The sequence below is a fragment of the Loxodonta africana genome, chromosome 5 (assembly GCF_030014295.1).
Source record: "Loxodonta africana isolate mLoxAfr1 chromosome 5, mLoxAfr1.hap2, whole genome shotgun sequence".
Classification (NCBI taxonomy): domain Eukaryota; kingdom Metazoa; phylum Chordata; class Mammalia; order Proboscidea; family Elephantidae; genus Loxodonta; species Loxodonta africana.
The window spans coordinates 51,475,056-51,501,152 of NC_087346.1; the positions used below are offsets into that span (position 1 = coordinate 51,475,056).

The window sequence follows — 26,097 nt, forward strand, 5'->3', positions numbered from 1 at the left end:
CTCCTGCCCCCAGGGCCCCTGGCAGGAGCAGAGGAGGTATGGCAGGCCATGCCCTGCACCAGGAGTGAATGGCTATACAGCTACTGGATGGGTGAGTGAAGCCAGAAATTGGGGAAGAAGGAGGAGGAGGTAAAAGAGAAGGTGCTGTGGTGATTGGGAGGTGCCCTGTGGCCCCGCTGCCTGTTCGCTGTGAGGGTTTGGTGACTTTAAAACCATTAGGGGGAAATAAGAAACAAAAGCAGAACTTCTTTCTCTTAAGAAAAAAAAAAATTTATTGGTCCATAGACATATAAGTGGTCAGACATTCCCCAAACAGTTTAAGCAACAAATGACTAAAGTGATAATCCAATGAATTTACATATGTTGTCAAGGAAAGGTATAAATGGCATATATTGTTAAATTTAAGAATTCGCAAAAGGGTATGTACCATATAAAAAAAAAAATCCCAGTAAAATAAAAAAGGATGTATGTGTTTGTATAGGGAAAAAAAAAGTGAAAATGTGTATCAGATTATAAAATCAGTGAGCATTAGATAGTAGAATTTAAGTGACTATTTTCTTGGTTCTTATCTTCAATTTCTAACTCTATAAAGAGCATGCTTTCTTGTGTATTTCAAACACATATTTCAAGGACAAGTATTTCACAGATTATGCTAGAATACTTAAGAAAGGAAAGTAGAAGAGGACATTAGACTGGATAACCCACTGCTGCAACCCTTTCATACTTGGGAAGAGCAAGGAATTAGCAAAACTCTAGAACCTCAACTTCAGAGAATTCTGAATGTTAATTTCATCTGAAGGCCATAATCTTTTATGAATTTAGTCATTCTCCCTTTACCCTGTAGATGGTGGCCACAGGAATCTGTCGCTCAGATGACCATATGATTAGTGGACAACTGGCCTTACCGCTTCCTGTGATCTTAGGCCATGAGGCAGCCGGCATCGTGGAGAGCATTGGAGATGAGGTGACTACAGTAAAACCAGGTACAGAATTCACACTCACAGAATGTCTCTCAGATCAGGCCCTGCAAGAGCATCCATCATGGACGAGGAAGATAAGGCAATGAGAAATGAGCTAAGATGGGACATGGACAGAAAACTTCTTTCCTCTCTCCCTGCCTGGCTTCCTTTATGCATTCAGGCATGTATGTCTTCAGGCACTCACGTGTGCTCTCCTCCAAAAATTATTAAGAACGACTAGATATCAGGCACCAGGCTAGCTCCTGGGATTTCATGAGGATCAAAAGAGACACAGTGCCTAACACCATGGAGTTCATAACCTTAGAACTTCCATTTTAGTATTCCTGAGCACTGCCTTTTGTCAGGACCCAAAACAGAGCTACAAATGAGGCTAGAAAAAAAAAACATAAGTCTATGTCCTGAGTGTCTGGATTAGTATATGAAAACTGCTCTTTGCTGAGTTTACAGGGTAGGGGCTGGGAGGATATGGCTGAATCAACATGTCCTCTTCTTTGGTGAGAAGTGGAGCCCATTCCATTTCCTCTTCCAATATGGCCTCCCTTTTTGAACATGGAACAAATGAAACAGGCCATATGAAAGGAGCTGAAAGAAACCTAGTAAACTGGAGTCTCTGGGAGGAAAAGTTAATGTGATTGACTGTTAATCAAAAGGTTAGAAGTTAGAGTCCCCCTCAAAGCCACTTGGGAGAAAGGCCAGGTGTTCTACTTCCAAAAATCAGTCATTGAAAACTTTACTTGAGGTCACCATGAGTCAGAATCAATCAACTCCATGGAAACTGTTTCCTTCTTTTTTTTTTTTAATTTGATTAACAGCAGACATCCTGCAATAAACTGTGTGCTTTATTTCCTTTAACCATAGTTAACTATATCTGATTACAAATCGTTGCCTGATTTATTTTTAGTATTTATTTTATACTAATTTTATTGTGTATTAATGTAAGTAAATATTTCTAGAGGTAAAGAGTGAATAAAAACCAAGCCAAAGGCATTGTCGTTGAGTCGATTCAGACCCGTAGTGATCCTATTTTGTTGTTGTTGTTATTGTTGTTAGGTGCCCTCAAGTCTATTCTGACTCATAGTGACCCTAAGTACTACAGAAGGAAACACTGCCCAGTCCTGCTCCACACTCACAATCATTGTTATGATTGACGCCATTGTTGCAGCCACTATGTCAATCCAGCTTGCTGAAGGTCTTCCTCTATTTCTCTGACCCTCTACTTTACCAAGCATGATGTCCTTCTCCAGGAACTGATTCCCCCTGATAACATGTCCAAAGTATGTGGGACAAAGTCTCACTGTCCTTGCTTCTAAAGAGCATTCTGGCTGTACTTCTTCCAAGACACATTTGTTCATTCTTTGACAGTCCATGGTAGATTCAATATTCTTCTCCAACACCACAATTCGAAGGTGTCAATTCTTCTTCAGTCTTCTTTATTCATTGTCCAAATTTTGCGTGCATATGATGCTATTGAAAATACCATGGCTTGGATCAGACACACCTTAGTCTTCAAGGTGACATCTTTGCTTTTAAACAGTTTAAAGAGGTCTTTTGTAGCAGATTTGTCCAACGCAATTCATCTTTTGATTTCTTGACTGCTGCTTCCATGGCTTTTGATTGTGGATCCAAGTGAAATGAAATCTTTGACTACTTCAATCTTTTCTCCATTTATCATGATATTGCTTACTGGTACAGTTGTGAAGATTTTTGTTTTCTTTATGTTGAGTTGTAATTCACACTGAAGGCTGTGGTCTTTGATCTTCATCAGTAAGTGCTACAAGTCCTCTTCACTTTCAGCAAGCAAGATTGTGTCATCTGCATGATGCAGGCTGTTTTGATGCCATGTTTTTCTTTACATAGTCCAGCTTCTCCTATTATTTGCTCAGCATACAGATTGAATAGGTATGGTAAAAGGATACAACCCTGACACACACTTTCCTGACCTTAAACCACTCAGTAGTCCCTTGTTCTTTTAGAAGAACTACCTCTATGTACAGCTTCCTCATGAGCACAATTAAGTGTTCTAGAATTCCCATTCTTCACAACGTTATCCATAATTTGTTATGATCCACACAGTCAAATGCCTTTGCAGAGTCAATAAAACAGGTAAACATCTTCAGGTATTCTCTGGTTTCAGCCAATATCCATATGACATCAGCAGTGATATCCCTGGTTCCATGTCCTGTTCTGAATTCTGCCTGAATGTCTGTCAGTTCCTTGTTGATACACTGCTGTAGCCGCTTTTTGAATGATCTTAAGGAAATTTTACTTGCTTATGATATTGTTTGATAATTTCTGCATTTGGTAGATCACCTTTCTTGGAAATAGGCATAAATATGGATGTCTTCCAGTCAGCTGGCCAGTTAGCTGTCTTCCAAATTTCTTGGCATAGATGAGTGAGTGCTTCCAGAACTGCGTCTATTTGTTGAAACGTCTCAGTTGATATTCCGTCAATTCCTTCAGTATCATCAGCTCCTGATCATAAGCTGCCTCTTGAAATGGTTGAATGTCGACCAATTCTTTTTGGTATAATGCTGTGCATTCTTTCCATCTTCTTTTGATGCTTCCTGCATTGTTTAATGTTTTACACATGGAATCCTTCACTGTTGCAACTCGAGGCTTGTATGTTTTCATCAATTCTTTCATCTTGAGAAATGCTGAGTATGTTCTTCAATTTTGGTTTTCTATCTCCAGCTCTTTGCACATGTCATCATAATACTTTACCTTGTCTTCTCAAAGTCTTCTGTTGTCTTTGAAATCTTCAGTTTAGTTCTTTTAATTTGTCATTTCTTCCTTTTGCTTCACCTACTGGATGCTCAAAAGCAAGTCAAAAAGGACGTTTCAAGATCTATCCTGAAGTGCAACACTGTCAGTGATAGGACAATAGCTATACATCTACAAGGAAGACCAGTTAATACGACCGTTTTTCAAATTTTTGCACTGACCACTATGGTCACAGGTGAAGAAATTGAAGATTTTTACCAGCGTCTGCAGTCTGAAATTCAATGAACATACAATTGATAATTACTGATGATTGAAATGTGAAAGTTGGAAACGAGAAGAAGGATCAGTAGTAGGAAATAAGGCCTTCATAACAGAAACAATGCCGGAGATCACATGACAGAATTTTGCAAGAGCAATGACTTCTTCGTTGCAGATACTTTTTTCACCAACATCAATGGTGACTATACACGTGGACCTCGCCAGATGAAACACACAGGAATCAAATCAACTACATCTATGGAAAGAGATGATGGAAAAGCTCAATTTCATCAGTCAGTACAAGGACAGGGGCCAACTGCAAAACAGACCATCAATTGCTCATATGCAAGTTCAAGTTGAAGAAAATTAGAACAAGTCAACTATAGCCAAAGTACAACTTTAAGAATATCCCACCTAAATTTAGAGACCATGTCAAGAATAGATTTTACACGTTGAACACTGATGACTTAAGACCAGAAGAGATGTGAAATGACATCAAGGACATCATCGATGAAGAAAGCAAGAGGTCATTAAAGAGACAGGAAAGAAAGAAAAGAATCTGAAACTTCCTCTTGAACGTTGAAGTGACCCTATAGGACAGAATAAAATTGCCTCATAGGGTTTCAAAGGAGTGGTTGGTGGATTCAAACTGATGACTTGGTGGTTAGCAGCTGAGCTCTTAACCACTAAGCAACCAGGGTTCCAAAGGGTGAATACAATAGAAAATGTCCGTGTTACAATTTCACATAAAGTTTATCAATTAAATATGATGGCTTAACCATTTTTTCTTCTTGTAAAATAGGTTGCAGACATGATTAAAAATAAAAATTTTGTTTAATTATAAAAATCCACGTTAGTCAGTAGATTCACCCACCCACCTCCCCCTTACCAAATATTCAACTGACGTGAACAAAAGAAAACAAATTGTCCGGTTTGAGTTTCAGCGCTTAGTGTTTCCTTTAGCTAGAAAAAAAAAATTAATAATTAAATGTCATTCTTACTCTTCACTCTTGCACCCTCCACTATGAGAGGAAAAATAGATAATTCACAAAGTAAGCAATTGGCTAGAAACATTGAAAGTAAGTTCTTATCCTATAAGAAAGTACTTGCCTCATTGCTGAACAATGAGGTTTTCCAAGGAGTTTCTTGAATTCTTTTTGTCCCATTCTTGTTAGTTTTCCTTGAAAAAGAACAAAAAAATGAATAAAATAGGCATTCACTTTAAAGATAAGCATAGTGACTCCAAAAAGTCAAGAAATTCTGCGGATAATGATTATCAAAATTCTTGATGATCATCAAAATAAAATGTAGCTCAAACTATTGCAAAATGCCAGATCTCTGAAACCTCTAGTGGAACTATGGCAGCCCGCTTACAACTAAAATTTATATTTATACTTACAGTGAGAGCATTTGAGGTTTAATTAGTTAACAATTAAGTGACAGGATGTGTGCAAAGCTCCCAGTAAACATCTGGGTACACTGTAAAATATAACTATTAATACAGTAGAAATGATTAAAAGTCCATGGTGTTTCCCACATTTGCATTTCTTCTTTGGGAATCTTCAGGCCCGTATAACCCCAAAGCGAAAGCAATGTTGACAGGCAGTGACTACTGGCATAGTGGTGATTGAACCCTGTTCTTGGGAGACTTGGCAAACATACATGCCTCTAATATATATGCCTAAGCTCGAAGTACTTGCTCTGTTAATACTTGGGTAGAAATTTAGGAAGAATTTGTTTTCTTCTCCTCCAGGTGATAAAGTCATCCCGCTCTTTCTTCCCCAGTGTGGAAAATGTGCTGTTTGTAAACACCCAGAAAGCAACGCCTGCTTGAAGTGCAAGTAGGTTTCTGATACTGTCCTTGCACACCCAGTGAGCTTGCACGTGCCTTATGCGCCTGACTTACGCCTTGTGTGTCTCTGTTGCACTGTGTAGACTGTGCCTCAGGGGACCATGCAGGATGGCACCACCAGGTTCACTTGCAGAGGGAAGCCCATCTACCAGTTCGCTGGCACTAGCACCTTCTCTGAGTACTCGGTGGTTGATGAGACCTCAGTGGTCAAGATCGATCCAGCCTCACCTCTGGAGAAAGTCTGCCTCATCGGCTGTGCGTTTTCTACTGGTTATGGGTCTGCTGTCAATGTTGCCAAGGTAAGAATGACAACAGGTGACAAAACTAATTACGCTCAGACTGTCAGGAACCAAAAGGGAAACATTTTCTCACAGGAATTACAGATCATTCCTCAAAGAGTTTAGTAATACTTTACCAAAATAGCACTGATATACACCGTAGAATTTGGGGTTTCAATGATTGGTAGAAAAATGGTCCCAGAAGAAATTGAGAGCACTCCCTAGAAAATTCACCTGGTTGTCACAGATGAAAAAACTGTTCATAACTTAGTTAAGAAAAAGTAAAATTTTCTTTTCAGTTATTTTTCTCTGGTCTTTTTGGAATTATTAAATTTTAGAGCTGGTAGTGTATTTAATCTTTCATTTTACAAATAAAGAGCAACTGCATGCAGCAGACACAGTAGGTTCTGCTCGGTTCTGAGATGAGAAAGGTAACTGAAATGAAGGGTTTGCCTTCGAGAAACATCTAGTCCATGGATCCCAAACTCCCAGAATTAGGATCATCAGTAAGTTCCAAAGCCTTACGTGATAAAAATACACCTCTAAAACTACTGCCACCAACACACACACTCTGGAGGGAAATAATGACTCTTCAGTAGAGAATTTATTCTACTCCATTCAGGGATTTTATTACTACATCTCCTCCCCTGCCATGAAAATGAACACACACCCCACCGCACCACACCACACACTGCTTCCCTAGAGATTTGTAAGCCACAGTCTAGTATACCCACTGCTCACTTATCAACTGTCTCATTATCCCACATTTCACATTTTCAATAATAATAAAAAAATCTACTATCTTACTATTTAGTACATTAACGATGTTCATCTATAAGCAAAGAACGCTGACATGTGAGGTGAGAGTAACTTTGGCTGTGATGGTTAAGGTTATATATCAATTTGTCTGGGCCTTGATTCTTACTGGCATGGCAGCTGTGTAAGTTGGCAGTTAAGTAAGATGTAATCAGGCAGTTATGTGAGGGTATAATTTGGCAGTTATATAATGATGTAATTTTTGCAATTCTTTAATGTGATTTTGCAGTTATGAAATGATGTAATCATCCTCCATTTGGTCATCTGATGTGGTCATCCTCCATTTTTGCATAATGCCAAGTTTCACACAAAGACCTAGTCTTTGGAAACTAACCATGTCAATTTGTGTAGTATACAGTCAAGAACCAATGGTACAAAAGGGAAAAGCCAAAGCTGCATTGGAGGGAATGGCGAAAAACAAGCCTCCAGGAATTGATGAAATATCAATTGAAATGTTTCAACAAACAGATGCAGCACTGGGGGTGCTCACACTTCTGTGCTAAAAACTTTGGAAGACAGCTACCTGGCCAACCAAATGGAAGGGATCTATATTTGTGCCCCTCCCAAAGAAAGGTAATCCAACAGAAAGTGGAAATTATTGAACAATATCATTAATGTCACACACATGCAAAACTTTGCTGAATATCATTCAAAAGTGGTTGCAGCAGCACATTGACAGGGAACTGCCAGAAATTCAAGCCAGCTGCAGAAGAGGGTATGGAATGACGGATATCATTGTTGATGTCAGATAGATCTTAGGTGGCAAAGAATATTGAAGATACTATAGACTGCCAGAAGAATGAACAGCTCTTGGAAGAGTACAGCCAGAATGCTCCTTGGAAGGAAGTATGGTGAGACTTCTTTTCACATACTTTGGACATGTTATCAGGAAGAACCAGTTCTTGGAGAAGGACATCATTTTTGGCAAAGTAGATGGTCAGTGAAAAGGATGAAGACCCTTGATTCTTGAGGTTGTGTATCAACTTGGCTGGGCCATGATTCTCAGTGATTCGGCAGTGATGATATAGTTTGGCAGTCTATGATGATGTGATCACTTCATGATGAGATTTGAAACAATGTGATCACCTCCATGATGGAATCTGCTGTAAGTATAGAATCAGCTGAAAGAGATTTTTAGTGGGGATGTGATCTGTGTGGAAACCCTGGTGGCATTGTGGTTAAGTGCTATGGCTTCTAACCAAAAGATCAGCAGTTCAAATCCACCAGGCATTCCTTGGAAACTCTATGGGGCAGTTCTACTCTGTACTATAGGGTCGCTATGAGTCAAAATCGACTTGACAGCAGTGGGTAGGTGGTCTGCATGGAATGTAAGTGGACTTTCTGGCAAGATTTGTGGGCATTTGCTCACTCTAGATCCTGCAACTGGCTCCTGTTCATCTGGCTTTTGATGTCTTGCCTGCCAATCTTGGGATTTGATAATCTTCGCAGCCTGTGAGCAAGAGCCCTCGTGTCTGATCTCCTGATTTTGAGTTTGCCAGTCCTTATGGTGGCACGAATCAGGAGAAGCCTCCAGTCTGACCCACAGATTTGGGGCATTCCAGCCTCTACAACCCAATGAGCCATTTCCTTGCTATAAATCACTCTATATACCTTTTCATAAGCTTTATTGGTTGTGCTTCTGTAGAGAACCCAGGCTAAGAAAACATTCTGTGAGATGGATTGACACAGTGGCTGCAGAAATGGGCTCAAGAAGAGCAACAATTGTGAGGATGGTGCCGGACTAGTTACTGTTTCATTCTGTTGTACGTAGTGTCGCTATGAGTCGGAACCAACTCAACAGCACCTAACAGCAATATACCCTGTATTTTTCTCAGTAGACAATGGTGTACCTCCATACCATTTAATGGAAACAGGGAACCGGGGTAGAGAAGGGGAGAGTGTTGAGGCATCACAGGGTTGACAACCAATTTTACAAAATAATTTGTGTATTGTTTAATGAGAAACTAATTTGCTCTGTAAATGTTCATCTAAAGAACAAAAAAAAAGAAAGAAGAGAAAACTTCAATGCCCGATGCCCGGAATGAATGAGTGAGTGACTAAACATTCTTATGGGAAGCTTTCAATGAGATAACTTGCTACAGGAAGAACGTTTTACCTACACTGAAGGCTACCTGATGAAAATGAGGTTTATTAAACAGTCCAGAGTCAATTTTAGCACTTTAGAGCATATCTTTTCCTCATTTCTATAACTCTAAGGCTTAAGTTTCTTGTGCAATTGCATCATCTATTTCAGCAGGTGGTCTAAGTGAACACAGAGCAGAAGCTGAGGTCGATCATAATAATGAATTTTATTCATTAAGATGTAGACCAACTTTTCATTAAGTTATTGTTCATTAGTATTTTGAAAAGCAGAGGAAAGGGGAAGCTGCTAAGATCCCATAGGTCTCAAGCTGTGTTATCTTGAAGTTACTAAATCTCTCTAGCTATTAGATTTTGCTTTAAACTGAGGAAACCTCTTCTATGTTTCACTGCTAATTTCAGCTCTCATTATACTGGCCATTACAACTGAAAATTAATGAATCAAAGAATTAATTATTGTGGTTTGATTGGATGTTTTTTAAGTCTTTTGGAATAACTGCTTTATTTATCTTATTTTGCATAAAATTGCCTTTGTGTATGTATGATGAACTGAAGCTGGATGTCACGGGATTTGAACCACTAACATCTTCAAGATGGGAGCCACTGACATTTAGAGGTCCAATATCATCTAGTGTACTGGTTCCCAAACTGGGCTGCCCACTGGAGTCACATGGAGAGTTTTAAAAAATACTGATGACTAGGTTCCACCTGACATGGCTTGTGGGCATTGGGGTTTTCTTTTTTTTTAATTGTGGTTTAGGTGAATGTTTACAGAGCAAACTAATTACTTATTAAACAATTAATAAATTAATTGTTTTATGACATTGGTTTGCCAACCTCTAGACATGTTAATACTCTCTCCTCTCCCTCCACCCAGGTTCTCTGTTTTCATTCCCCCAGTTTCCCTGCCTTCTCTTCTTTGCTTTTGGTCTGGTGTGCCAATTTAGTCTCATATACGTGATTGAGCTACTAAGCACATTGATTGTCCTATAGATCTGTCTAATCTTTGGCTGAAGGGTGAACCTTGGGAGTGACTTCAGTACTTAGTTAAAATGCTGCCCAGGGCCATACTCTCAGAGTTTCTCCAGTCTATATCAGACCAGTAAGTCTGGTCTTTGTGTGTGTGTGTGAATTTGAATTTTGTTCTACTTTTTTTTCTTTTTTAATTGTGCTTTAGATGACAGTTTACAGAGCAAATTAATTTCTCACTAAACAATTTGTACACATATTGTTTTGTGATGTTGGTTGCCAGCCTCACAACATGTCAACACTCTCCTTTTCCCAACCTTGGGTTACCCGTTACCAGCTTTCCTGTCCCCTCCTGCTTTCTCGTCCTTGCCTCTGGCTGGCGTGCCCATTTAGTCTCTTTTTATTTTATGGACCTGTCTAATCTTTGGCTGAAGAGTGAACCTCTGGAGTGACTTCAGTACTCAGTTAAAAGGGTGCCTGGGGGCCAAACTCTTGGGGTTTCTCCAGCCTCTGTCAGACCAGTAAGTCTGGTCATTCTTTGTGAGTTAGAATTTGTTCTACATTTTTGTCCTGCTTTGTCCGGGACCCTCTATCCTTATCCCCGTCAGAGCAGTCGGTGGTGGTAGCCAGGTGCCATATAGTTGTTCTGGGCTCAGTCTGGTGGAGCTTGTAGTAGTTGTGGTTCATTAGTACTTTGAAATGATCTTTCCCTTTTGTCTTTGATTTTCTTCAATCTTCTTTGCTCTAGCTGAGATCAGACAAGTGGAGTATCTTAGATGGCTGATCACAAGCTATTAAGACCCCAAATGCTACTCACCACAGTCAGATGTAGAACATTTTCTTTATGAACTATGTTATGCCAATTGAGCTAGATGTCACCCAAGACCATAGTTCCCAGTACTAAGCTCAGTAACTAGGTCCCTCAGGGAGTTGAATGTGTCTGTGAAGCTTCTATCACTTTGTCTTGGTCAAGTTTTGCTGACTTACCCAGTATTGTGTAGTGTCTTACCCTTCATCAAAGTTACCACTTATCTATTAGCTATTTAGTGTTCTTCCCTCCCGACCCCTCCCTGCCTCATAGTCATCAATGATTGTTTCTTTCTGTGTTTAAATCATTTCTTGAGTTTTTATTATAGCGGTCTCATACAGTATTTGTCCTTTTGTGGTTGACATATTTCACTCAGCAAATGCCCTATAAATTTCTCCATGTTGTGAGATATTCTGCAGGTTCATCATTGTTCTCTGTCGTTGTGTAGTATTCCATTGTGTATATGTACCATAGTTTATCCATTTATCTGTTGATGGGCACTTCGGTTGTTTCCATCGTTTTGCTATTCTGAATTATGCTGCAATGAAAATGGGTGTGTGTATGTCCATTTGTGTGACAGCTCGTATTTTTCTAGGATATATTCCTAGGAGTGGTATTGCTGGACGGTATGGTATTTCTGTTTCTCACTTTGTAATGAAGTGCTATATCTTTTTCCAGAATGGTTGTACCATTTTGAATTCCCACTAGCAGTGCAGAAGAGTTCCATTCGCCCCGCAACCTCTCCAATATTTGTTATTTTTTGCGTTTTTGATTTGTGCCTGTAATGTCTGGGTGAGTCACTATTTCCTTGTAGTTTTGATTTGCATTTCTCTAATGGCGACTGATCGCGACTGATCGCGAGCATTTACTCATGTATCTGTCAGCTGCCTGAATGTCTTTGGTGACGTGTCTGCTCATATCCTTTGCCCATTTTTTAATTGGACTATTTATCTTTTTGTTGTAGAGGTATTGGATTTTCCCATAACTTTGAAAAATTAACACTGGGATTTTTGAATGCTCCTTATGTGAGCCAAATGTATACTCAATTTTGAGAACCACTGACCTAGTTTAACCTCCTCAATTTAAACAGGAAGCAACTGAAGCAAAAAGAGGTTTGACAAAAGGTTGGACATGAAAGTCCAAATAGCTTTTCATAATGGACTAATTCTGACACTTTATACAGCTTAGACTGTTCTGAACAATCATAATTAACCCATTATTGTGTTTTCTGAAAACACAGGTCACCAAGGGCTCCACCTGTGCCGTGTTTGGCCTTGGAGGAGTTGGCCTCTGTGTAATCATGGGCTGTAAGGCAGCTGGAGCAGCCAGGATCATTGCAGTGGATCTCAACAAAGACAAATTTGCAAAAGCCAAAGAGGTGGGAGCCACTGAGTGCATCAACTCACAGGACTTCAAGAAACCCACCCACGAGGTGCTAAAGGAAATGAGCGGTGGAGGTGTGGACTTTTCATTTGAAGTTGTTGGTCGGTATGACACCATAGTATGTACTATGACATGTCTTGAGATGTGTACTTCTGCAATCTTGAGTCTCTTTTTAGGCAGCAGAATATAAACATTATGTACAAATAATATATTTAAGATTATGAATGGCAAATTTTCTTCTCCTATCTTTTACCTAAACCAGTTGTTGTTGAGTAGACTCTACCAACTCATGGCAAGTCCATGTGTGTCAGAGTAGAACTATCCTCTATATAGGGTTTTCACTGTTCTCAACAGGGGTTTTCAGAAGTAGATCATTAAGCCTTTCTTCTGAGTTGCCTCTGGGTAGACTGAAAATTCTGATTACTATTTTCACATGTCATACTTTGGTCAAAAGATATAATGAGCAATTTTAGGTCAAGCAACATTTTATTAACAGAAAATGGACCATAAAGAAAGCAACTGCTTTAATATATCACTGTTTCCTTGTAGCAGAGACCATAGTGCCTAGTGCTTAATAGGCACAAAAATCTATGCCTTGAACCAAATCCTTTAAAAAGTCAAGACTTTACCACCAAAAAACTTGAAGACATATATACCTCATAGCATTGCTTGTGGATTACATGAGATAATGCACATAAAATAGCACAGACACAAGTGGCAAGCTATAGTCACCTCTCAACAAAGGTTAACTAGTATTATGCCTATTCCAAAGAAAGGTGACTCAACCAAATGGAGAAATTATCGAACAATATCATTCATATCACACACAAGTAAAATTTTGCTGAAGATCATTCAAAAGCAGTTGAGCAGTACATCAATAGAGAACTACCAGAAATTCAAGTGGAATTCAGACGACGACATAGAACTAGGAATATAAATGCAGATGTCAGATGGACCCTGGCTCAAAAAGAGAATACCAGAAAGATGTTTACCTATGTTTGACTATGCAAAAGCATTTGGCTGTGTGGATCATAACAAATTATAGGTAACATTGTGAAGAATGGGAATTCTAGAACACTTAATTGTGCTCCTGAGGAATGTGTACATAGATCAAAGGCAGTCATTTGAACAGAACAAGGGGATGCTGCTTGGTTTAAAATCAGGAAAAGTGTGTGTCAGAGTCATATCCTTTCACCATATTTACTCAATCTGTATGTTGAGCAATAATCCAAGAATCTGGACTATATGAAGAACAAAGGGGCATCAGAATTGGAGGAAGACTCATTAACAACCTGCAATATACAGATGACACAACCTTGCCTACTGAAGGTTAAGAGGACTCGAAACACTTACTGATAAAGATCAAAGACTACAGCCTTCAGTACGGATTACACTGCAACATAAAAAAATAAAAAATCGAGGGGCAGGGCCAAGATGGCTGACTAGGTAGAAGCTTCCATGGATCCCTCTTGCAACAAAGACTCGGAAAAACAAGTGAATCGATCACATACAAGACAATCTACGAACCCTAACCATCAAACACAGAGCTAAAGAGTTGACCTGAGTGACAGGGGAGTGAAAAGCCACGCCCTGAAGCAGCAACAGCTTCTGGAACTGGTGTCCCGTGCCACAGCCTTAAGCCCTCGTGGTTGCCTGGTGCCAGAGAGGTGGGGCTGATTGGGGCTTACTGAGATGCAGCACAGCCCTAACCCCTAAACCCCTGGAGTAACCTCAGTAGAGGCTCAGCCAGAGCAAGCAGGCTGCGTACACACTGATGCGGCTGACAAGAGAACGAGCAACCACGAGGAAGCAGCGACTGTTTTCGGAGCCTGCAGCCAGCATCTCAGTCAGAAAACCTTGAAGCCAGATTTTGGACTAAGCGCAGAGGAGCTGAGCATGGCTTCCTGAGACGGTGCAAGCACAGGATACAGCCCTACCCCGCTGAAGTAACCTCAGGGGAAACCCAGCCAGTGCACACAGGCTGCACAAAGACGTGGCTGACAGAAGGAGCAATCACTGGAAAGCAGCGACTCCTTTTGGAACCTGAAGTGCAGCCTCCCAGCCAGAAAACCTTGGCACTGGGCTTTGGACTAGGAGCGGAGGAGCTGATCATGGCTCCCTGAAACAGTGCAAGCACGGGACACAGGCCTGACCCTTGGGGGCAATCTCAACCCAGCCAGCGCACACAGGCTATGCACCCTCTGGAATCTCAGATAAAACAGTCATCATCAAGCACAATAAGTAACTTTCTCTATATTGCCTCGAGCTACTCTTTCCTATCTATCTGATCCCTCCCCTCTCTGCCCCAGGCAGCTTCATTAACATTGGAATTTCCTGGGCCAGGGAGTGAAGTGCTCTGTGGGTTTTTTTTTTTTTTCCTTAACCCATTCTCATGGCCTGAGAGAAGCAGCAACTAACAACCCAGGGGAAAAAAAATCTTTCCCTGACTTCCCTAAACTGGAATAAAAACACAGAACCAGCTTCAGGCAAGCATATGAGATCCACAGTCTTTGGTTTTCATCCCTAACCAGGGAACAAGGTGGCTATTATAATGCAAAGGCAATTCGGACAGAGACCTGACTGTAAATGTTTTAGCAGAGCAGTGGAAAAACAAGTTTTTGAGGTCCGATACCTATCTGCCTATTAAACAGAGCCCTCACTGATCCACAGATGGGAACTGAGGGCTGAAGCTCCACCCAAACCACCTACCCACCTGCGAAAGGGTTCTAAGGATAGTGACACCTACCAATCTTTAGAGGTACAAGCATTCAGTGCCTAAGGTACAGCTGCAGAGCCCACCCAAGTGTTCTAGGGATAGAGACACACCTACCTCACTGGCTTATGGGGGAAGGCTGTCAGCATCTTGCTGTCCTTGGAGTGTGACCCCCTGCTGCTACTAGAATCTGGTGCACACAACTATCACCACTACTCCTCCAAGCTAATAGGTGACAGGCTACACCACACACTTGGTGACCAAAAATCAGAACACCTAAGCTGATTCTATTCAAGAACAGTGAATAGGCTCTTAGGCTTATATATCTGGTAACAGCTCAAATGAGTTGGTAATAGGACATAAGTGATTCAAAGGATACAACAATCAAGATAGCGCAATCTAGTAGCCCATCTGGGTATGCTGAAACAAAACAAAAAAAGAAGATAAGACTCAGTGAGCAAATATAAAATAAACCATTACAATATCTTATAGATGGCTCGGAGACAGCAGTCGATATCAAATCACATAAAGAAGCAGACCATGATTGCTTCTACAACTCCCCAAATTAAAGAATCAAAATCTTTCCCAAATGAAGATACAATCCTGAAATTGCCAGATGCAGAACATAAGAAACTAATTTACAGAATGCTTCAAGACATCAGGGATGACCTCAGAAATGAAATAAGGCAATCTACAGAAAAAGCTAAGGAACACACTGATAAAACAGTTGAAGAAATCAAAAAGATTATTCAAGAACATACTGGAAAAGTTAATCCATAGAGAGACAGCATTCAGAAATCCAACAGATTAACAGTAAAATTACAGAATTAGACAACTCAATAGGAAGTCAGAAGAGCAGAATTGAGGAATTGGGATGCAGAGTGGGGGAGATGGAGGATAAGGCAATTGACACCAATATAGTCGATTACAATAATCAAAAAAGAGGGACTAAATACAGGAAGCATAGAGTTTCCATATGGAGAGGAAAACAAGGCAATGCAGGACAATACAGGTTAGGCTTTTACTTAGAAAAATAGGGGTAAATATTAAGGTAACCACAAAGAGGTCTAACAATTCCATACTTTAAAATAAAAACCAAGAAAAAACATCACAACTCAGCAAAAATAAATTCAACTACTATGAAAATGAAGAACACACAATTTACAAAGAAACTTCTCAGCACAAAATGGTAAGTGGAAAAATGAAATTTTCAACAACACACACAAAAAGGCATCAAAATGACAGCACTAAACTCATAATTATCTATAATTATGCTGAATGTAAATGGACTAAATGCACCAATAAAGAGACAGAGAGTCTCACACTGGGTTATAGAAGACGTTAAGGAGGGAATAAAGAAATTCACAGAATGCAAAGAGAATGAAAACACTTGCTATCAAAATCTCTGGGACACAGCAAAAGCAGTGCTCAGAGGTCAATTTATATCGATAAATGCGCACATACCTAAAGAAGAAAGAGCCAAAATCAGAGAACTGTCCCTACAACTTGAGCAAATAGAAAGCGTGCAACAAAAGAAACCATCAAGCACCAGAAGAAAACAAATAATACAAATTAGAGCAGAATTAAATGAATTAGAGAACAGAAAAACAATTGAAAGAATTAACAAAGATAAAAGCTGGTTCTTTGAAAAAATTAACAAAATTGATAAACCATTGGCCAGACTGACTAAAGAAATACAGGAAAGGAAACAAATAACCCAAATAAGAAATGAGATGGGCCATATCACAACAGATCCAACTGAAATTAAAAGAATCATATCAGATTACTATGAAAAATTGTACTGCAACAAATTTGGAAACCAGAGGAAATGGATGAATTCCTAGAAACACACTACCTACCTAAACTAACACAATCAGAAGTAGAACAACTAAATAGATCCATGAGAAAAAAAGAGATTGAAAAGGTAATCAAAAAACTCTAAAGAAAAAAAAAAGCCCTGGCCCGGACGGCTTCACTGAGGAGTTCTACCAAACATTCAGAGAAGAGTTAACACCACTACTACTAAAGGTGTTTCAAAGCATAGAAAAAGATGAAATACTACCTAACTAATTCTGTGAAGCCAACATATCCCTGATACCAAAACCAGGGAAAGACACCACAAAAAAAACATTACAGACCTATATCCCTCATGAACATAGATGCAAAAATCCTCAACAAAATTCTAGCCAATAGAATTCAACAACATATCAAAAAAATAATTCACCATGCCAAGTGGAATTTATACCAGGTATGCAAGGTTGGTTCAATATTAGAAAAACAATTAATGCAATCTACAATATAAATAAAACAAAAGACAAAAACCACATGATCTTATCAATTGATGAAGTAAAGACATTTGACAAAGTCCCACACCCATTCATGATAAAAACTATCAGCAAAATAGGAATAGAAGGAAAATTCCTCAACACAATAAATGGCATTTATACAAAGCCAACAGCCAACAGCCAACATCATTCTAAATGCAGACAGCCTGAAAGCATTCCCCTTGAGAATGGGAACCAGAGAAGGATGCCCTTTATCACCGCTCTTATTCAACATTGTGCTGGAGGTCCTAGCCAGAGCAATTAGGCTAGACAAAGAAATAAAGGGCATCAGGATTGGCAAGGAAGAAGTAAAATGATCTCTATTTGCAGATGACATGATCTTATACACAGAAAACCCTAAGGAATCCTCAAAAAAAATACTGAAACTAATAGAAGAGCTTTGCAGAGTTTCAAGTTACAATATAAACATACAAAAATCACGTGGATTCCTCTACATCAACAAAGAGAACATCGAAGAGGAAATCACCAAATCATACCATTCACAGTAGCCCCCAAGAAGATAAAATACTTAGGAATAAATCTTACCAAAGATGTAAAAGACCTATATAAAGAAAACTACAAAGCACTACTGCAAGAAACTAAAAGGGACCTGCTTAAGTAGAAAAACATACCTTGCTCATGGATAGGAAGACTTAACACTGTAAAAATGTCTATTCTACGAAAAGCCTTTACACATACAATGCACTTCCGATCCAAATTCCAATGACATTTTTTAATGTGATGGAGAAACAAATCACCAACTTCAAGTGGAAGGGAAAGAAGCCCTGGATAACTAAAACATTACAGAAAAAGTAGAACAAAATAGGAGGCCTCACTCTACCTGATTTTAGAACATATTGTATAGCCACAATAGTCAAAACAGCCTGGTACTGGTACAACAACAGACACATAGACCAATGGAACAGAATTGAGAACCCAGATATAAGACCCTTCATATATGAGCAGCTAGTATTTGACAAAGGTCCAGTGTCAATTAATTGGGGAAAAGATAGTCTTTTTAACAAATGGTGCTGGCATAACTGGATATCCATCTGCAAAAAAATGAAACAGGACCCATACCTCACACCATGCACAAAAACTTACTCCAAGTGGTTCAAAGACCTAAACATAAAGACTAAAACAATAAAGATCATGGAAGAAAAAATAGGGATAACGTTAGGAGCCCTAATACAAGGCATAAACCATACAAACATTACTAAAAATGAAGAAGAGAAACCAGATAACTGGGAGCTCCTAAAAATCAAACACCTATGCTCATCTAAAGGCTTCACCAAAAGAGTAATAAGACCACCTACAGACTGGGAAAAAATTTTCAGCTATGACATCTCGGACTAGAACCTGATCTCTAAAATCTGTATGATTCTGTTAAAACTCAACCACAAAAAGACAAACAACCCAATTAAAAATTGGGCAAAGGATATGAACAGTCACTTCACTAAAGAAGATATTCACGCGGCTAACATATACATGAGGAAATGCTCTCTATCATTAGCCATTAGAGAAATGCAAATTAAAACTATGATGAGATTCCATCTCACTCCAACAAGGCTGGCATTAATCCAAAAAACACAAAATAATAAATGTTGGAGAGGCTGTGGAGAGATTGGAGCTCTTATACACTGCTGGTGGGAATGTAAAATGGTACAGCCACTTTGGAAATCGATTGGGTGCTTCCTTCAAAAGCTAGAAATAGAACTACCATAAGATCCAGCAATCCCACTCCTCAAGATATATCCTAGAGAAATAAGAGCCTTTACATGAACAGATATACGCACACCCGTGTTTATTGCAGCACTGTTTACAATAGCAAAAACATGGAAGCAACCAAGGTGTCCATCAATGGATGAATGGATAAATAAATTTTGATATATTCATAAAATGGGATACTATACATCAATAAAGAACAATGATGAATCTGTGAAACATTTCATAACATGGAGGAACCTGGAAGGCATTATGCTGAGTGAAATTAATCAGAGGCAAAAGGACAAATATTGTATAAGACCACCTTTATAGGATCTTGAGAAATAGTATAAACTGAGAAGAACACATACTTTTGTGGTTATGAGGTGGGGAGAGAGGGAGGGTGGGAGAGGGTTATTTACTGATTAGACAGTAGATGAGAACTACTTTAGGTGAAGGGAAGGACAACACTCAATACAGGGGAGGTCAGCACAACCAGACTGGACCAAAAGCAAAGAAGTTTCCTGAAAAAACTGAATACTTCGAAGGTCAGTGGAGCAAGGGCAGGGGTTTGGGGACTATGGCTTCAGGGGACATCTAAGTCAATTGGCAAAATAAATTCTATTAAGAAAACATTCTGCATCCCACTTTGAAGTGTGGCATCTGGGGTCTTAAACGCTAACAAGTGGCCATCTAAGATGCATCAATTGGTCTCGACCCACCTGGAGCAAAGGACAATGAAGAACACCAAGGTCACAAGGTAATTATGAGCCCAAGAGACAGACAGGGCCACATGAACTAGAGACTACATCATCCTGAGACCAGAAGAACTAGGTGGTCCCCGGCCAGAACCGATGACTGCCCTGACAGGGAGCACAACAGAGAACCTCTGAGGGAGCAGGAGAACAATGGGATGCAGACCTCACATTCTCATAAAAAGACCAGACTTAATGGTCTAACTAAGACTAGAAGAATCCCAGCATTCATGGTCCCCAAACGTTCTGTTGGCCCAGGACAGGAACCATCCCCGAAGACAACTCAGCAGACATGGATTGGACTAGACAATGGGTTAGAGAGAGATGCTGATGAGCAGTGAGCTACTTGCATCGGGTGGACACTTGAGACTATGTTGGCATCTCCTGTCTGGAGGAGAGATGGGAGGGTAGAGAGGGTTAGAAACTGGCAAAACGGTCACTAATGGAGAGACTGAAAGGAGAGAGTGGGCTGACTCAGGGGGAGAGTAAGTGGGAGCATGTAGTAAGGTGTATATAAGTTTATATGTGAGAGACTGACTTGATTTGTAAACTTTCACTTAAAGCACAATAAAAATTATTTTTAAAAAATAAATAAATAAAAAATCCTCACAACTGGACCAATAATCAATATCATGATAAGCAGAGAAAAAATTGAAGTTGTCAAGAAGTACTCTTTACTTGGATCCACAATCAACACCCATGGAAGCAGCAGTAAAGAAATCAGACGATGCATTGCATAGGGCAAATCTACTGTAAAAGATCTCCTTAAAGTTTTAAAAAGCAAAGATGCCACATTGAGCACTAAGGAACACCTGACTCAAGCCATGGTGTTTCAGTTGCCTCATATGCATGTGAAAACTGGACAGTGAAGAAGGAAGACCAAAAAAGAATTGACACCTTTGAATTGTGGTGTTGGCCAAGAATATTGAATATAGCATGGACTTCCAAAAGAACAAATAGTCTGTCTTGGAAGAAAAACAGCCAGAATGCTCCTTACAAGCAAGGATGATGAGACTTTGTCTCCCAAGCTTTGGACATGTTATCAGGCAGGAGCAGTCACTGGAGAAGGAAATCTTGCCTGGTAAAGTGGAGGGTCAATCAAAAACAGGAAGACACTCTAGGAGATTGATTGAACAGTGGGCTAAAGCATAGCAAGGATTGTGAGGATGGCGCAGGACTGGGCGGTGTTCCATTCTGTGGTACATATTTTCTCTATGAGATGGAACCGGCTCAACTGCACCTAACAACAACAGTATTATTGTTACAACATATTATTTCCAATCTGGAGGTGCTCCCCATCATCTTTGAAATGTGCATGATATTGCTTTCAGAATAATTACAAACATCATCAATAACAAACGACCACATTTCCAGCTATATTCCACCTAACGAGAATTCTCTAGAACTCGACTGAAGAAGTCCTCAGGCCAACAAATCCCAATTGTTGAAGTTTTCCAGTAAGTCCCAGCAGCATCAGTAATAGAGAACAGAACCCTGAACGTAATCCTCTTTCCAGTCTCAACTTGGGAATATGCCATAGACAACTGATGTTTTAAGAGAGCCTAACTTTTTCCAAGGCTAAAGATTTTCTAATGTGCTTTTTTTATTGTTTTCCCCCCATTTTTTCTTGCAGGTCTGGATAGTTACTTTGTTTGATGATGCCAAATATCTGACAGTCCTATGTTCTGAGGATATCTTCATTTCCAAAAACAAAGAACTAATTGTTATATATCCCTAGGGAATCCCAAACCATTTTCTTGCTACCAAACTTGTTCAAAAACTTGGTTGGAGGGGAAAAGCTTTAAGTGATGGTCTTTTGAAGTTTCGGAATAATAGGTGCAGTTTAAAGTAAAACCAATATTCATTATTAGGAAGTAAAAGCAACATTTAAACAAGCCCATGTTAGAAATGAACAGTAGAATAAGGATCCGTTAAAAAGGGAGAGCATCGAGTGGACAGGAGACGACTTATGACAATGTAATCGACATCATATCTTCTTCGTCATGAAAATGCCTGGTTCAAAGTACTTGTTTAATAAATAATGAAAAAATTAAGTAACCAACTCATAGGTTGCCTGAGAGGCATGAGGTGATAAGACATTACTCTTGTTTGAGGAACCAGACTTTATGTATGTCTGTACTGATGTTTGCCTCTTTATTACTTTATAAGGAAGAATTAGGTACACACAAACTCATACATCCATTCTGTCATTCAAAGCATAATTTCCGTTCATTTCCTAAAATCACAGCACTAACACAGACACAACAAGGAATGGAGAAGCAAAGAATATGTCTCTTTCCTCCACACATTCACTGTCGAACTAAGCTAATATATGAACTCTTACTGTGCATCATGGGTGGAGATGATCAAACAGCCCAATTTAAAATGTTAAATATTAATTGTATTCCAGTTGTCTGCCCTGTCATGCTGTCATGAGGCATACGGTGTAAGCGTCATTGTAGGACAACCTCCTGGTTTCCAAGACCTCAGGATGGACCCTATGTTGTTATTGACTGGACGCACCTGGAAAGGAGCAGTTTTTGGTGGTATGTACTTAGGCTTGAGGATCAAAGACTCTTAAAATTTTGGAATTTTTTCCCTTTTACACACGACAAGGCCAGATTTTGAAAAGCACTGTGGTTAAAAACAAATCAAAATTCCTGTTGTATCTATAGGCTCCAAATCAACTGTTGTTGTTGTTAGGTGCTATGGAGTCCATTCTGATTCATGGTGGCACCATGTGACAGAGTAGAACAGCTGCCATAGGTTTTCTAGGCCATAAGAAGTGATTGCCAGGTCTTTCTTCCACAGAGCCACTGAGTGAGTTTGAACTGCCAACCTTTCAATTAGCAGCCAATCACTTAACCATTGTGCCACCAGGACGCCTCTCCAAATCAACTAGATGTGGAAATAATGCAGTCAGAATATTCCCAGAAAGTCTTTCTGGTGTCCCAATAAACTAAGAAGGACCTTTCGGCACCACCTCCTTTTATACTTGTGACTGTATAACACTAAAATACCTACTACCAACCAAACCAGTTGCCCTTGAGTCAATTCCAACTCATGGTGTCCCATGTGTGTCAGAGCAGGACTGTGCTCCGTAAGGTTTTCGGCAGCTGATTCAGATTGCCAGGCCTTTTCTCTCAGGTAGCTCTGAGTGAAATCCGACTGCCAGCCTGTGGTTAGCAGCCAAGCATGTTAACCATTTGCACCAACCAAGTTCTCCAAAAACCCCTTGCAGTCGCATCAATTCCGACTCATTGTAACCGACCCTATAGGACAGCGTAGAACTGCCCCATAGGGTTTCCAAAGAGTGGCTGTAGATTAATTGCAGACATTTTAATTAGGAGCCAAGCTCTTAATCACTGTGGCACAAAAACCAAAAGCAAACCCATTTCCATCGTGTTGATTTCGACTCAAAACAACCCTATAGGACACAGTACAACTGCCCCACAGGATTTTCATGAAGCGGCTGGTGGATTTGAACCGCCCACCTTTTAGTTAACAGCCGTGCGCTTAACCACTCTGAACCAGGGCTCCAGGGACCCAGGAAATCCATAGCAATACTTCATGTCTGCACTATGCCCACTTTTATACAATTGCTAAATTTGCTCTTTGACCTTGGGTATATCTATCTGTAGTGTAATTTCTCTAAGACAGAACTAATAACTAAGGACACTAGCTTTTAGGGGATGAGGAGAGAGGTTAAAAAAAAAAAATCAAACTACTAAAAAAAATATTGAAGCACACGATCTCTTACTAATCCAGTAATAGAAATAGGAGTCTGTGGAATGCAGCATTTTTTATACACATTCATTTCAATTCTATTTAGAAAGTCTTCTTCGTAATTCTCCTACCTCCCCCTGCCTGAATCTCACAGTGATGTTTTCTTCTTTCCAGGCTACAAAGGTAAAGATTCTGTCCCCAAACTTGTGGCTGATTTCATGGCTAAGAAGTTTCCGTTGGATTCAATAATAACTCATGTTTTACCTTTCGAAAAAATAAACGAAGGGCTTGACCTTCTTCGCTCTGGGAAGAGGTAGAGCTTAAGTTTTGTTTTGTTTTTCATGGTAGGGGATTGGCTACCAGAGAGAAAAAAAAAATTTTTTGCTCAAAGATTTGACTCATCTGTGAGAAGATGGAAAAATGAGAAAAACAATAAATGCCTTGGTTTTCCATTACCAGTTGAACCCTTGCAGGTGGAACATTTAAGACCTTATTGTGAAAAACTAGGAACAGTCACTTTGTATTTCCTGTTCTGCTGAAACCAAATTACATTGCTCACAGTGAAGCTGATGATCAGAGTCACTCAGCCTTCTCTGCAGGAGAACACTCGCCCTTGCAAGGAAAAAGAATCAGAGTCACATGGTTATAGTTGTAGCACAGAGTCTCCGCAGCCTCTGCCTGGCTGACCATTAATGGCTGTAAATTTAAATTATATTCAGTCCATCCCAAAGATTTCATTATGGAAAGAGGTGGAGCTGCATTGGTGTTGTTTTCTATACAAATACTACTAGTTTTTCGTTTATTTTTGCAGTTTACAAAGAATTTTTCAGAAGTAAAAATTACTGTAAAGGGAAAGGGTACAAAATGCTATTATAAGTGTCTGAGTCTTCCACTTTCTCCAAAGCTAAGAAAAAGAAGCCAATTTCATTTCCTCTACCTCTAACGTTTAACTTTCACAACCACCTAATAAGAGCTTTGTCATCGTATGTATATGAGACACAACTAGTAACAGGCAGTTGTATTCAATTTCTACCTTCTAGCTCCAAAGTCCTTGCCTTTTCTGCTCCCGCACACTTCTTTTCAAGAACTTTTCAACTTGAAAAAGTATCTCTCAGGCAACATGATTTGCTTATTAAATAAGCAAAGATTAAAAATCGTAATGCCAAATATTGGTGAGCATAAGGGGTCATGGGCACTTTCATACACTGCTTATAGGAGTATTCATTGTTACATTTTTTTATGGAAAACAATTTGGTAATTTATATTGGAAATATTTTAAAAAATTGAAAACATTTGTCCTAGCAATTTTTTTTTAGTGTTATTGTGCTTTAGATGAAAGTTTACTGCTCAAGTTATTTGTACCAGCAATTTCGTTTCTGGAAATCTATTCTACAAATAATCAGAGGCGCAAACATACACATATGTGTGAGCATGTTTATCTGTTATCTATAATATCACAAATTGGAAATAACTTGGAAGTCCAACATTGCAGAATAGTTAATTAAGTTCCAACCATGTACTAGAAATCAATAAAGTCATTAAAAGGAAATGTTTTCAATACATTGGGAAATTCTCATGATGTAATCTTAGGTTATAACACAAAGAACACAAACTTGCATGTAGAATATGATCTCAAATTTTCAACAAGAGTAGTAACAACAGCATGTTATGTCTATAAAAAAATTTGATGAAAATTCAAGAAAATATTAAGTTTACCTCTAGATTATAGAATTAAAGGTTATTTTTAATTTTTTATATTGTCCTGTGTTTTCTAAATTCTTTACATATACTTATCTTATTATGTATACATAATTTTTAAAGAGGCATGTAGACCATCTTTTTCTAAAAGTGTTTATCCAGCAGAAGACATTTTCTTTGCATTAGCTCCAATGTGAATGCTACATATCTGATCTTCCCAAGAATTAATTCTCTTAGAATTCAACTTTAGTATCTACTTTTAAGAATCCTTAAGCATCTCTTTAATAATCTCTACTTAACTTTCAACACGGTCTTTATTAAAATAGCAATTCCTTCAGGAAGCCATCTATCATCTTGTCATTTGTGAAACCGTGTTTGGCTTTGAATCCCAACGCTCCATACCAGATATGCAACCTAGAGCAAGTTACATAGCTCTCTAAGTTTCAGTTGTTGTTGTTTTTTTAATTTCGAAAAGGAAAATAATATTAGAACCTACCTCACAGCATTATTTAGGTTGAACTTTAAATGAAATAATGAGTGAAAAGTATCTGCAAAGTAAATGGCAAATAGCAAGAACTTATTACATTAAAACTGTTTGTTGTTTTATACTCATATTTACACTCAGTACTAGGACTATTGAAAATGATTTTGATGAGGATGCTAGCTAATATCAAACACAGTCTAAATAGCAGCTATATTCAGACTCTGATGATTTAGTTTAAGTTTTGAGAAAACACAAGAACAAGGAAAAGATGAACCAACCTTCCACTTGGCTTTACCTGAACGCTTAGGGGTGGGAATGAAGTGGTTGGGAACTCCTTGGACTTTCATGTGCAAGTGTGTGGAATAGCAAAATGTTAAAACAATATCTTTCATTTTTCTATTTCAGTATCTGTACTATCCTGACATTTTGAAACAGTACAGAATCCTTCACTTGTAGTTGCTTCGGTTCCTCCCATGCTTACATCATCTGAACTCATTGCCATTGAGTTGATTCTGACCCATAACAACC

At 39.1% G+C, this 26,097-nt stretch overlaps 1 pseudogene; it reads left to right on the plus strand.

Annotated features, from left to right (window-relative positions):
• The first annotated feature begins 844 nt into the window (after nucleotides 1-844).
• Nucleotides 845-26,097, plus strand: LOC100657924 (alcohol dehydrogenase E chain-like; annotated as a pseudogene).